General features: G+C 37.2%; 1 protein-coding gene across 1 annotated transcript in view; it reads left to right on the forward strand.

Moving 5' to 3' along the window:
* Positions 1–12976, forward strand: part of LOC120512516 — a 157915-nt gene that overhangs the window by 143965 nt on the left and 974 nt on the right. The gene's annotated exons all lie outside the window — the stretch shown is intronic.

Below are 12976 nucleotides of genomic sequence, written 5' to 3' on the forward strand. Positions count from 1 at the left end.
TAGACTCAGTTCAAAGGTTTACTTCAAAAGATGGCAAGACTAGCATTAAAAAAAAAGTACTGTTGAAGCTGGCTGCAAACACTCCTCTTCAACAGGATCAGGAGGGAATGCTACGTCTTGATTAAAAAATAACCCTTTTTCCCTTGAACCCTATGATCTCTGTGGGCCTGACCCACGAAGTTTGTGCTAATTATTCTGCATTGTACCCAACTAACATCAGTCATTCTGTCTAAATCATTGCCATAACTTTCATGGGGAAAAAAAAAACCCAATTCAGCTTTCTTTGGTGGCTTTTTTTTTTTTGGTATTGCTTCTTTGCCAACTGACTCAAATGGAATTTATTAAAAATACAAAATTTGAAAATCTGGTTAAAAAACCAAATGGTTTTATATTTCCTTTCCTGGACATATCTAGGAAAATAGTCAGTGCTTTATGATTTCCTTATCTGGCTAATAGTCCAATTTATTGCACAGCAAATGGTCAGGGATTACCTTCCTGTAGATTCACAAGCTCTATTTTACAGCTTATATCTGATTTATAATCACTCCCACAAGCTTCAATGAAGTTAGATTATTTCTCTAGATTTGATCATTTTCTAGACTTTTACACTCGTGTATAAACAGTTTTGCATTTCAATGGAGATTGGTTTTAGTTGGGGTCTTCTTTGTTTTGTTTATGAAGAGTGCAGAGTCTGAGATTAACAGGATTAATAGCCTATCAATGAGCATGTATAATTATGTCCTTCATTATAGTGGCAATGTTTGCAGAACTGCCACAGGACTTTTTGAAAGGTGTGCCGTTTGCTCATGAAAATGGTTAAAGTTTATCTGGGCATAGGAGCCATGATTCCTGTGAGAGGAAGCAGGGCCAGTTCTGAATGGCATTACTCATTCAGAAACCAAATAGGCTTTGGGAACTATTTGCATGAGAAAGGGCTGCTCCTTACATGGGGAAGGATTGTAGAATGAAGGCTGCACACACTCAATTCCTGACACGTCTGACATGTTGATTAAGGCGTTTTATGAATAGAGCACTTGGGTTCAGCCTGCTATTACCACGTTTGGCATTATTAGTTGCTCTGCAGTTCTACAGGAAATGTGTTGGGAAAAGAAGGATACATATCCTTTGCTCAGTCTTTCCTTTTGCAGAAAAAGTGTGAGGAATATGTAAAAAAGTCTGCAAGCTCAACTTCTAATAAAGGGAGTCCTCCACTTAAGGCAGAATGTAAAGGTACTGCAAAACTCCTGTATTTAGGTTTGTGTCCCTTTGAAATGGCGTCAGAACAGTTTTGCCTTGTCCACCATGTGGTGCCGGAGACTGGGCGATGTTGTGCCAGGTATGGCCAGATGTGCTCTCCCATCAGTGGTGTGAAATAATGCTCCATCAGCTGGGACACGAACATGAGAAACACAAAAGCAAGGCAGGAGTGCTCAAGTCTAAACAAGGATTTCTGAGTCCAGCTTAAAGTAGGTTTGATATTTTGTTAGAGAGGAATCTCGTGGTTATATAAGTGTGGCCCTAGAGATGCAGGCACAAACACAACAGGGCTCACTGAAGACGGGTAATTTCAACATATGGTTTGACTTGCTCTGTCCCAACCACCTCTAACATAATTGGCAGGCTACTGTAATTGAGGCTGTTCCCTCCGAGCATTTCATATGTGCAACAATCAATGTTGCAGCACAGAAAAGGAAACTGGAAAAGTTACTGGTATCCATTCTTGTTCATCTTCCTTTCTCAGGTTAGGGGCTGTATGTTGTGCAGATGACAGCTTCATTCTCCTGAGCAGGCATGTGGTAAAATGCAGGCTGTAAATTTTGGGAGATAATGTTAAATAAACTTATCATATAGCTAGAAAATACACCTTGGCTGTTTCCCCAGAATGTTTCATCCTAATGAGAAACGGGAGTCCTAAGTATTCAGGAAGTCACTTAGGGAAGAAGAAACAAGAAAACAAAGGCTGTATGCTAAAATTCTTTTGCCTTGAAAAGTCCAAGGAAAAGCAGGATATTGTAGTGCTCAAAAGGTCTGATACAACTCTGGCAGGGGCCAGAGTGCAAGTCCTCATTGTCAGATCATAATATGCAGAAAAATCCTTGACTTAATGTAAGCCCTGCTCAGCAAAAACCTAAACATCAATGTGTTATCAATGTTTTTCTCATATTGAATCCAAAACAGAGCCCTGTACCAGCTACTAGGAAGAACATGATTCTATCCCAGATAAACCCAGGAAGGTTACAAATCAGAGGATAATCAAAGGGATGATCCAGATCACAGTAAGATGCCAGCAGAGTAACCAGAGTCGTGCCCTATCATTAGCATCCTTATATACTGTTTCTTTCAATCCTTTCCAGTGTTTAGAGAACAATGTGTCTGGTACACACAGCATCAAATAAAGTTTTAAAAATTATTCCCATACAATAGGATGAAAAGCAATGTGCAAGGAAGCAAGCTCTAGTGATCCAAAGGGATTAAGCAGTGATGTTGCAGTGTCTCACTGTAAGAATATGATATCTTTATTCCAACAATAAAATTAAGCAACCTTCTAGATAGAAAAATAAGGAGGTTTGCAGCCCTACAAAAGTACATAAAAATATGACAAGATTACAAGGTTTTACCAAGAATATAAAAGTACCATTTTGGAGCCAGGGAAGACACTGTGAGATGTCATCATAAGTTCTGCTAAACTGGAGCTGGAACTCTGCTTTCACTGAAGTGGGAATGTGAGCCCACCCTCGTTGACCAGTGACCTTCATCTGGCTGCTGCCACCCAAATGCACATGTTGGTTTGGACTGAGCAGAATTTAAGAGGAATGTTCACTCAGAAATACTTGAATGTTTTCCATTAGGAGGAGAGCATTGTCAAGATGCTTCATATGCTGGAATGTTCCTGTTCCAAAATAAAAAAATAAAAATCCAAGCTTGTTCTTGGAAACCTTCCAGATGGAGCAAGAGTGCTGTGTTCAGACAACTCTGCAATGTGCCTGCACATTCTTTCATTTGAGAAACCCCTCTTTATTACTTCTTTTATTCACTAAACCCTCTACATTTATTGTGCTGTTTCCCTGCCCTATATAAAAAGCTGAAGGCAGGAGAGCACTGACCATGATGCTGACTTGAGCATCAGCCTGCTGTCTTCTAAAGCAGCCTGTGGTGTGAGTAGCTCATGAATCTATGCTCAAGACTGTGCCAGAGTTTTCTATTTAAATGAAGAAAACTTGGGCTCCAAGTCACTGTCAGCACACAGAAGTGTTGGTAGGACTTACTGATTTTATGACCCACTAGAATATACACAATGGCTTGATGCGTCTTGTCACTCTGAGCCTATAGATATGTCTGTGAGAAAAAACCCATAATACTTCAGCTCAAACTCTGAAATTATTAATGGCTTTGATAATTATGATACCTGTAGTCAAGTGGATGAATCAAACTCTGAGGGTGTGATCTTGATCTGTTGCTCACCACTTCAAATTCAGATAATTTATGGAGTTACCTAGGAGTATATCAATCCAAAGGGAAGTATAGTGTAGATATTTGTATAGATACAAATAATTGTAGATAGTGGCTTGGTTTTCAAATTCCAAAATTACAGCTAACTTTTTTGGTAACTTTTGTCATATTTTCCTAATTTTTTTCCTCATTTACTAAGCAATGAATATGTCCCTCAAAAGTGTGATACTGACAATTAATGTCTCTTTGCTGAATTCTTATGATCATCGTTAACTGTCACAAGGCTTTTAATTAAGTACAAATATGGCAGTAGTGACAACTTAACAGGTACAAGTCTTTTTTGTATTTCAGCAAGACACTATTTATGCAGAAGTACATAGATGTATGCCACAATTTCACTTTACCTCTGAGTCTTGAAACTATTTTTTAAGTGAATGTAAATTTCTAAAGCAATCAGCAGTAGTCTGTCATTCATGTGAAGGCAGGGGTACAAAGAACAAGGGATTACAGCAAAACTAATAGCAAACATCAATGGTTTTGAAAGACTTAGCCCCCTGGCATTTTTGATGGAGATTTAATTTTGACATTCCATTGACATGTTTTTCTTTTAGGGTGCTCTACAGGCAAGCGCAGCTCATATGAACATCTGTTCACCAATATAAAAGTTTATAGGGACCTGTGAATTTGAAATTTAAATCAGGTAACATTTCAGGTTATAACTTTTAGATTAAAAAGAGACAGCTCAGCATTGTAAATGAACTAATGTTGGCAGAACATCTAGAGCATAACTACCTTATTTTTTTACCTTAAAACAAAAAGCATATGGGATTGATGTCAGCCAATGCCATTTTCTCAGGGTACAATTATATACATCTGTTATTGCAATACACTGTTCATAGCAAGATGCATCTGCTGGCAGAATTTTTTCCAAAATTAATATTAGCCTATAAACCTGCTTTTTTATTGATACTAATTTTTTCTGTTCCAAATGTCCCTCATATTTTTCAGCTGCCTCCTGCTATTTTGCACCATTCTGCTTATGGCTTCTCTGATGGAGAGCCATACGGAACCAAATCCTGTTCACTCACAAAACTAGCCCCATCTGTCTTACTATGTAGACTTAGGCTATGTTTTCACTGTCAAAAAATATATTTTTTTTTTACAGTGAGATAACTGGATGCATTAGAGAGATTTCTATCAAATCCTAGTGGCAGTGAAAATTTTGTCCATGATGTAGGTAGGCAAGGCTAGGTTTTAATGTTAACCTCATCTAGTAACACAGTGGTAGCAAAAAAAATTACTCATACCTCATGTCTCTTGTGATCTTAAACTGATGTACATTAGTTATTTGGCTACAAGATAACCACAAGATAACCCTTTCAATTGTTTAAAAAAAATTGAAAGAACAGTACGAAAATCATTATTTGCTAAAAATAATTGCAAATTAATTGGTGTCATGCAGTTTGTATTCTTGTATCACCCAAGTCATGACATTTAATAAATTGAAAGTGCTTTCCAGCTACTCCTTCCAACTGTTTGAACTGTGTTCCGACTTCATTTTGACATGGAAGTAATGCACAAAAAAGGAAGTCCAGTTAAATGTTGGTCATTGATACAGACTATAATGTGAGGCATACCAATGGAGAAAATTGCAAAGTACGTAATGATTTTGTATGTGTGTTTTTCTTATAACCTTTCTCATGGGTTTAAATCTCAGGAAGCTGAGCTGCAAGAAGTCTCTGTCACATGAAAGTCACAGTAATATTTTCGCTATTTTGCCGACATATATGTGAAAATGTTTGTTCTGATTTTACATAGACTGTTGACTGAACCATGGAAATATTTTCTCCCAAAACTAAATTACATGAATTGAGGGAACTTATTATATAATAATTTTTTAATGTCCTAAAAAATTTCTTGCTGTTACTCATCCACTGCTCCAGCTCAGGACTTGTCAAGTTTTCCAAAGACAAGTTTCTAATCTTCAGATGCATTGTTGTTAAACTATATATTATGTGAAGAAACAGAAAAACAATATATGAAATTATTCTCAAAGAACTTCAGGCAACATGATTAGCATGACAGTTTATAACCAACTTACTAATTTATGAAAACTACCACAAATCTTTTGAAAATATGTTTGGTATTTTACAGTGACAGAGTGGAACATTCTGTGTTGCTTCTTTATGGTCTTTTCAAAATATGTGAGAAAATATGACAAAAAGAGTGTGTTGCACTGTTTTTTTCAGGAAAGTCATACAACACAGACAGTACTTACACTGCGAGCTAGTTACTCTTTCTGATCACTGTGTTTTCTGGGAAGGGAAGTGACATGGCTCCCAAATTATGCATATTTCTCCCACTTCCTCACTCTGTACTTCTCAACCATAACTTGTCCAAATCAAGCTTCCAATTTCACTTTAAAATTTTCTCTATCCCTTTTTCAAGCTCTTTCTTATACCTGTCTTTCATTTCCATACTTGCTTAAGATGACTTCTGTCATATATTCAAAAGGGAGGAACAAAAACATACATGCTTCTGGCTTTCAAACTTTTCCCAAACACAGCAGCAAGAGCTCAGATGAGGAAGAGCAAATTATTGCTCCAGAAGAGAGGTCTAATGAACATACCAGCAAAAACAAACAGGAGGTCTACTGCTCCTGTGAATGTAGGTAAAGAGGTGTTCTTCCATACCCACATGTCCCATGCACACTCTGACAATGCAGTATAAAGAGTAACAGGGCTAAAATGAAAAGATTAATTTGCCATGAATTTTGCAGATTAATAATCTAAAATGATTAGTAATATTGATGTAGCATAGGATAACTGGATACAATGTGTGTATTTCTGCATGGCAGAGGAAGATATATTCAGACTTATCACACACAGCACACCTTGTGTTAACCTGAATGACCCAGAATTATTGATGTAGCTGGAATAATATGGAAGCAACTGTCATGATAAAGTGTGCAGTAACACCATCAATGCTGCACAGCTGAAAACCAAAGTGAATTCCAAAACTGGATGGTATTCTTTCGTCATCATGAGCTACATAAATCTTGGCTTCATGCGATCAACAGCCATATTCTTTAAAGAGATGACATTTGAACTAAAGTGCTTTCAAGACTGGTGGAAAAAAGGTGTGCTTGACCAACAGAACATTCTGTGAAAAACTGGTGCCTGTTGCAACAATTGACAAATGTTCTTAGTTCTTTAAATGCTAAAAAGAGGGAAAAAACCAAAGGAATCCTGGAAAGCCAGGACATGGACAATGGGCAGGCTGCCTCTGGACTCCAGAAAGCATGAAGACACAAGATCAGCATGACAGCTTGGTAGATATCCAAGGACTGGAACTATTGACCAGGGCTGTGTTATCCATGCACCATATACTACCTTTTACTATGATAAGCTACTTATAAGGGCTAAATGGCTGTACAGACCTTAATTACTTTGAACTTGCATGCAGTAACGTATTAAGTTTGTACAATATGTACTTGTAGACAGGGTTTCACTCTATCTGGCCTCTAAAATCACCACTACTCAAGCATTGTGAAATTAGTCTTGAATGACTGAAACTGCCTTTCAAGAATTCTAAATTCATGTACAATACACCACAATAACTCATTAGTTTTCCTAGCACTCATTCTGCTAACTATGATTCCTTTTCCCTGAACAGAGATGAAACTTTTATCCCTGCAGAGAAAGTTGCATCAAAGTTCCTTATAAGTCAAAAATATCTAACAAGAACATTCAGCCCTTTTTATATTTACTAATTCTGTTACACCTTAAGAGCTCTGCAGACCATGTATTCCTATTTAGATGCCTCTTAATTCTATGTAACTTGAAGAAAATTAGAGCAAATTTTAAGATGAAATAGTAAGTGATATTGCTTTTTGACAGCTAAAGCATTTGATATCAGTTGGGACTGGGTCAGAGGACTTAAGAAATATTGGCATTTTCAAATGCAGGAGATATAAAATGTTTCAGTATTTATCTTTCTCCTATCATCCTTCTATTCTTGATCAGAAGAAAAAAATCACATCACTGCATCTGGGAAGAGAGGGGAAGAGGAAAAGGAGGGAGGTTGTGTATATGATTTGAGAGATCTAATATATAATTACCATTGAAGAACTTGCAAGTCATTTAATCATGTGGGAAGGCTTATTTTTTGATCTTGCTTAGTCTCTGCATTGATTCTGTTTATGTTTACTTCTAGCAATAGTAGCCGAATCCTCCACTCACACTTGCATTCAAAACTGCAAGGCAGTAAGTTCTACCTTGACAACATGTTGGAATGAGAAATTCCTACCATACTACATCTTGCCATGGAAAAATGTTAAGACTGTTGTCTTAAATCTAGTATTAGGGTCTGATAAAAAATAATCTCAATAAAGAGGTAAAATTGCTGATAGTAAATATTATTTTTTGACTGCAGTTTTAATGTGAATGCAGAAGTTTGGTGTGAAATGAAAGGGCATATGAAATAAAGTACAGTGACAACTGACTATGCAGGCATATGACTAACAGTTCCCCCCTCAAAAAAACAGGAAATGTGGGCAACTCTTTTTGACTATATGGGGTATTTCCTGGCTCAAAATAGGAGGGTAATCTATATTCTGGTAAATATCTGCTAGAAATGTTAGTGTTTTTGGATGTTTTTGCAAAAGGGAAGGACTAGTCTGACAAATGGAGCAGCCAAATCACATTCTGTATATAATCAGATTTTCATCAGAGATTAATCAGTCATCCTGTCTACATCCTTCACATTTTTTTTATTCTAGATATAAATAGTCTTGGGATTCTTGTGAATTGTGTTTTAGTGATCACAAGTAATCCTGTACTAACTCACAAACATATGCACTTTTATTTACTCTGTAGTAGTTTTACATACCATATATGTGCAAAACACGAAAAAGACAGCAAAAAATATCTGTTTTATTGTGAATGCTATGAAATTTAGTGGAATTTAGTGGACTGTAAAGATGCACGACAGTCTGTGTTAGTTTTGTCTGAGATAGACGTCATTTTCTTCCCAAGTGTGGGGTTGTTTTGGGCTTGTGCTGAAAACAGCATTGATAATTCAGGCCAGCTGATTAGGGCTTGCACAAAGCCAAGGCCTTTTCTGTTCCTCACCCACCTCAGCACTGCACAACGAGCTGGGAGGGGCACAGCTGGGACAGCTGACAGCATATAAAGCTGGGAGAAGAAGGAGGAAAGAGGGAATATTAGGAACGATGTATTTTGCCTTCCTAAGTCACCACTATGTTGTTGAAGCCTGGCTTTCCTGGAAATGGCTAAACATTTGCCTTCCCATGGGAGTGGTGAATAAATTCCTTGTTTCACTTTGCTTGTGTGCCTGGCTTTTGCTTTACATCTTAAACTCTCCATACCTCAAGCCATGAGTTTTCTCATAATTTTACCCTCCCAATTCTGTACCCCATCCCACTGGGGGTGAATGAGTGAGTATATCTGTGTGCAGCTGAGTTTCCACCTGTGATTAAACCATGACACTGAAATAAAGACTATGAGAAATACATTCACAGCCTTGGAGACAAATCAGCGGTTAAGTGCCTTGAAGAAAGATTGTGTTTGAATCAACAAACACTTGTACATGTCACCTTTCAGGAAACAGACATATAAAATATCTGTTACTTAAGCCTAAGAACAGGACATGCCTCTCCTTGGTGTTCGTCATGCACCTCCAGCCTGATTTATAGGAAACAAGATGCTTCCTTTGATTGATGCAGTTAACCTCTGTTCTCAGCATTTGCCATTAAAATTCAAATTCTTGATAAAATGAGCAGCCCTGTAAAGTGGGCACAGAAAGCAGTGGCGTATAGTAAGGGAACAGTTCAGCGGCCCATACATGGTTTCTAGTACAATTTTAATATTTCCAGTGTACTCTTTCTTTGGACTTTGGCTGCTGCTCCAGACAGATGTGGGATTTAAGGAAGTCCTCTGTCATATCATATGACCCTGCCAATGATTTAGATACCCAAAGGTGCCTAAATTCACACTAATGTTGACATTTTGTTATGGCATGTAAATGACTTTGTAAGAAACTGGGAAGAAGACTTTTCCAAAGAGCTTTTTCCATCTGGAAATGCTGGAATTTCCAGCAGGAATGCTGGAACGCAGTGCTCCTAAACAGAAAACAGGCAGCTCCATTCCTGTTATAACTTCATATCTTTCTTTCTTAAATCGTAAATTTTTTGAAAATGGAAAAATCTAAGTAAAACTGTGAGGAAGATATTGCTGAAATAAAATAAAAATTTAAAACTGTATACAAATATGGTACAAGAAAACAGGAACTCTTCTCCTTGAGGGCTTAGTGAAGCTCTGTGAAAGGATATAGAGCTGCTACACCATCTTGAATTACAGAACTGGATTCAGGCGGTATCTTGGATTAAATATATATCTGAGGTTCAGCTGCAACTTACTGCACAGCTGAAGAGGAGGAAAAACAACCAAATAAAGTGCTAGGATCTGTCAAGAAAACAGAGGATTATACAAATATCTGTTAGCTTCAGATTAACACTTGGGGTAAGAAATAAATCTAGACAGTCATGTCTCATGGTAATATTGGGACAATTAAGTGGAAAAAGACTTCCACATAATTTTTAACAGCAGGAAACTTCTAGCTGAGCATTCCTTCTCACTCAGGGGAATCTGTCAAGGAGAGGTTGGATGGACATGGGAGGGTGGAGGACACGGGGGCATCCTGGGGAGCTGCTGCATATAGCTGGGAGGATTTGCCACCTTGAAAACACTCACAAGTGAGGTCTGTTCAGAACTGTTATACCAAGGGAATAAAAAGCTGGAAGGTGGAGACAGAAGTTCAACAGAAAAAAAAATTAGGCAATTTAACCTATCTCTACCTCATAAAGAAAAGGTTGCTGAAGGATTGCTTGGGGTGAGGATAAGAGGCCAGGGATTCAGTTGAAAGAACACAAAAATTTAAACATGCAGACACATCACAAAGGTATAGATTTCACAGAGTGTTAAGGGACAGTTTCTTCTAGAGAATGACACAAAAGCTGTTACTACAGACTTCTTATGGAAGAATGTGTCTGTAAGAAAAATTATACAGACAAAAATGTTACATGACTATAGGCAGATAGACAAAAACATTAAAAATGAGTTGTAGATCATTTGCGCAATAAGCTGAACACATGCAAAATACTTAATTCTGAAGTATACTGAACAGCTACATGATAGAATTATATAGAAAACCATTGCATTGGACATGCTAACTTGAATGAAATGAAAAAAAAAAAGGAAATAAATTTATGAGAAGTAGCAAAGTAGCAAAATGTGTAAAGTTTTATAAAAAGTAAAGATACTTAGCTAAAAATAAAAGGAATGTCTAAAAATGCCAGAAGGCAGAATTCAGAAGAAAATAATTAATTGCATATTCCTATCCCAAATGTTGTACAATCAAACAGCTCTAGAATTTTCTATCAAAGATGCTGCAAAACACCAGGTCACAGTTACAGCACAAACACATGTAGATCATTCTACCTGAAAACAAATCCAAAAATCTCCATAGAAGAAGTTTTAAAAAAGCTGCTTCAAGATGTGGGTGAAAATCTAAAATGGTGCATATCATGTAAATAATATAAGACAGATAAGGACAAGAGTGGGTGCCGTGATAACATGATTTCAGTATGCGGAAATGACTGGCACAGATAACAGCTATCAAGTGATGTGCAAGCAGTACATCAAAAGACAGCTTTACAGAGGAAAATTAAGAAAACTGTCACAGGAAAAAAAAGCATGAAGGTGCTTGCTTCTATGTAACAACTCACTACTACTGTTAATATGCCAAGGAATGGTTGAAGCATAATTACAGATATCTCTTGAAAAGCTCTGAAACCAAAGACCAAACTCATCATGCTGGACAAAGAGGAAAGCAGAAAATAATGGGCAGGATAACATTCCCTGCAGCTGCATTCAAGATGGACACATATGGGCAAAGACTGTTTGTGAAGAAGAGGAAGTTGGACTAATTGATCTGGGGCTTCAAAGAGCTTGAGATATGCGTATTCACGTACACCATGGAAGTGAGCATTCTGCGATATTTCTAAGAATAAAATCATTATTTATAATAATATGTCTGAGTGATAATTGCTTTGCATAATCACCAAGAAAGAATAGCTAGATGAGAGGAAGTTACGATCAGGTAAGTTTAGGAAGGAGAACAAAGTAGTGGCAGTGAAGACTTTCGTGGAAGAGGAAGAACAAAGTAATGACGAAGACCAGTAAAGAGCTAACGGAATTCACATTACAGAAGTATGGAAATATGGAAAGGGCAGCAAGGATAAGAACAGGACTGTCAGATACTTGACACGTCAAGGAAAGAAGATAAAAATGTTGCTTCATATTTAAGTTGAGAAAAATGGTGAAAAAGAATACAGGTAAGGGAAGAACTACAAATGGTAGGGGTTCAGAGACACATAGAGAAGGAAAATCAGATAAACCATCCATGTTTTCTCTATGCTTTTAAGAGGCTTGATATTAAGGTGTCACATTTTAAACTGTGAGTTGAAAGAAAGAGCAAAAAGCTGAAGAGGACACAATTGGAACGATGAAACAGTGAAAGCACAGCTGATGAAAGATAATTGAACCAGCAGAAAAGAAGGTTAGATGTTAAAGTAGGCAAGGCAAAGCTTGAAGCCAGAAATCTCTAACAGAAAAGTGGTAAAAAGCGAACTACAAAGCCTATTTTATTTTACTGTGCGTTCCTAAATTATGCAGAACCATGTATTCAAAACCAAGAAGGATCAATGAGATTCAGTTTACTCTACAGACAAGAGGTTAGTCAGAACTGCCTGCCCAACTGCTTCTGGTCCAAACTGCAGTCACCCATTAGGGTAAGCATAAATGAAAGACTTTGCCTTTGTATTGAACAGCCAGGTCAGAACTGTTTGTATGATCTGTACAAACAGTGATCCCTCAAAGCCTCTCTTCTATGCTATATATCATCAACTAATCCTTCATTTTCCATTCATTATTATATCACCATAAGCACTCGTTTCAGTGAAGATCTGCCATATGGTGTATCTTTGGCACCAGCTGTTTTTTTCAGTTATTAATAGATAATGAACTGAAAAGTCTTCTAGTAAGACTCATACAGATGATTTTATGGCTGCTGAAGAATGGCTAACAAACTCATTCAAAATTTGACTGAGTGGATAAAGTATCTTTTCAATTAAGGGATTTTTTTATTTGTTTGTTTTTATATTGTTTTTAGAATCACAGAAATGTTAACCCACTTGATCCACCCTCCATAACTATCTAAGAGAACCCATAATGGTTACAAGATGAAAGGCAGAGACGGTTTCAACCATGCATTGGAACATCATGGTAATCAGGAACAACAGAGTTAGATGATCTGAAGAGAGAGCTGGAGAGAGCATTTTATGGACCATTGCCCTCCTACATGTGATAGTTCAGAGCTATGCCATTAAACTTTAAATACAGAATTCAGGCCAATTCACAGCACTACAAAATTCAAGGCTCCCTTC

The sequence above is a fragment of the Passer montanus genome, unplaced genomic scaffold (assembly GCF_014805655.1).
Source record: "Passer montanus isolate IOZ18808 unplaced genomic scaffold, ASM1480565v1 scaffold110, whole genome shotgun sequence".
NCBI lineage: Eukaryota > Metazoa > Chordata > Aves > Passeriformes > Passeridae > Passer > Passer montanus.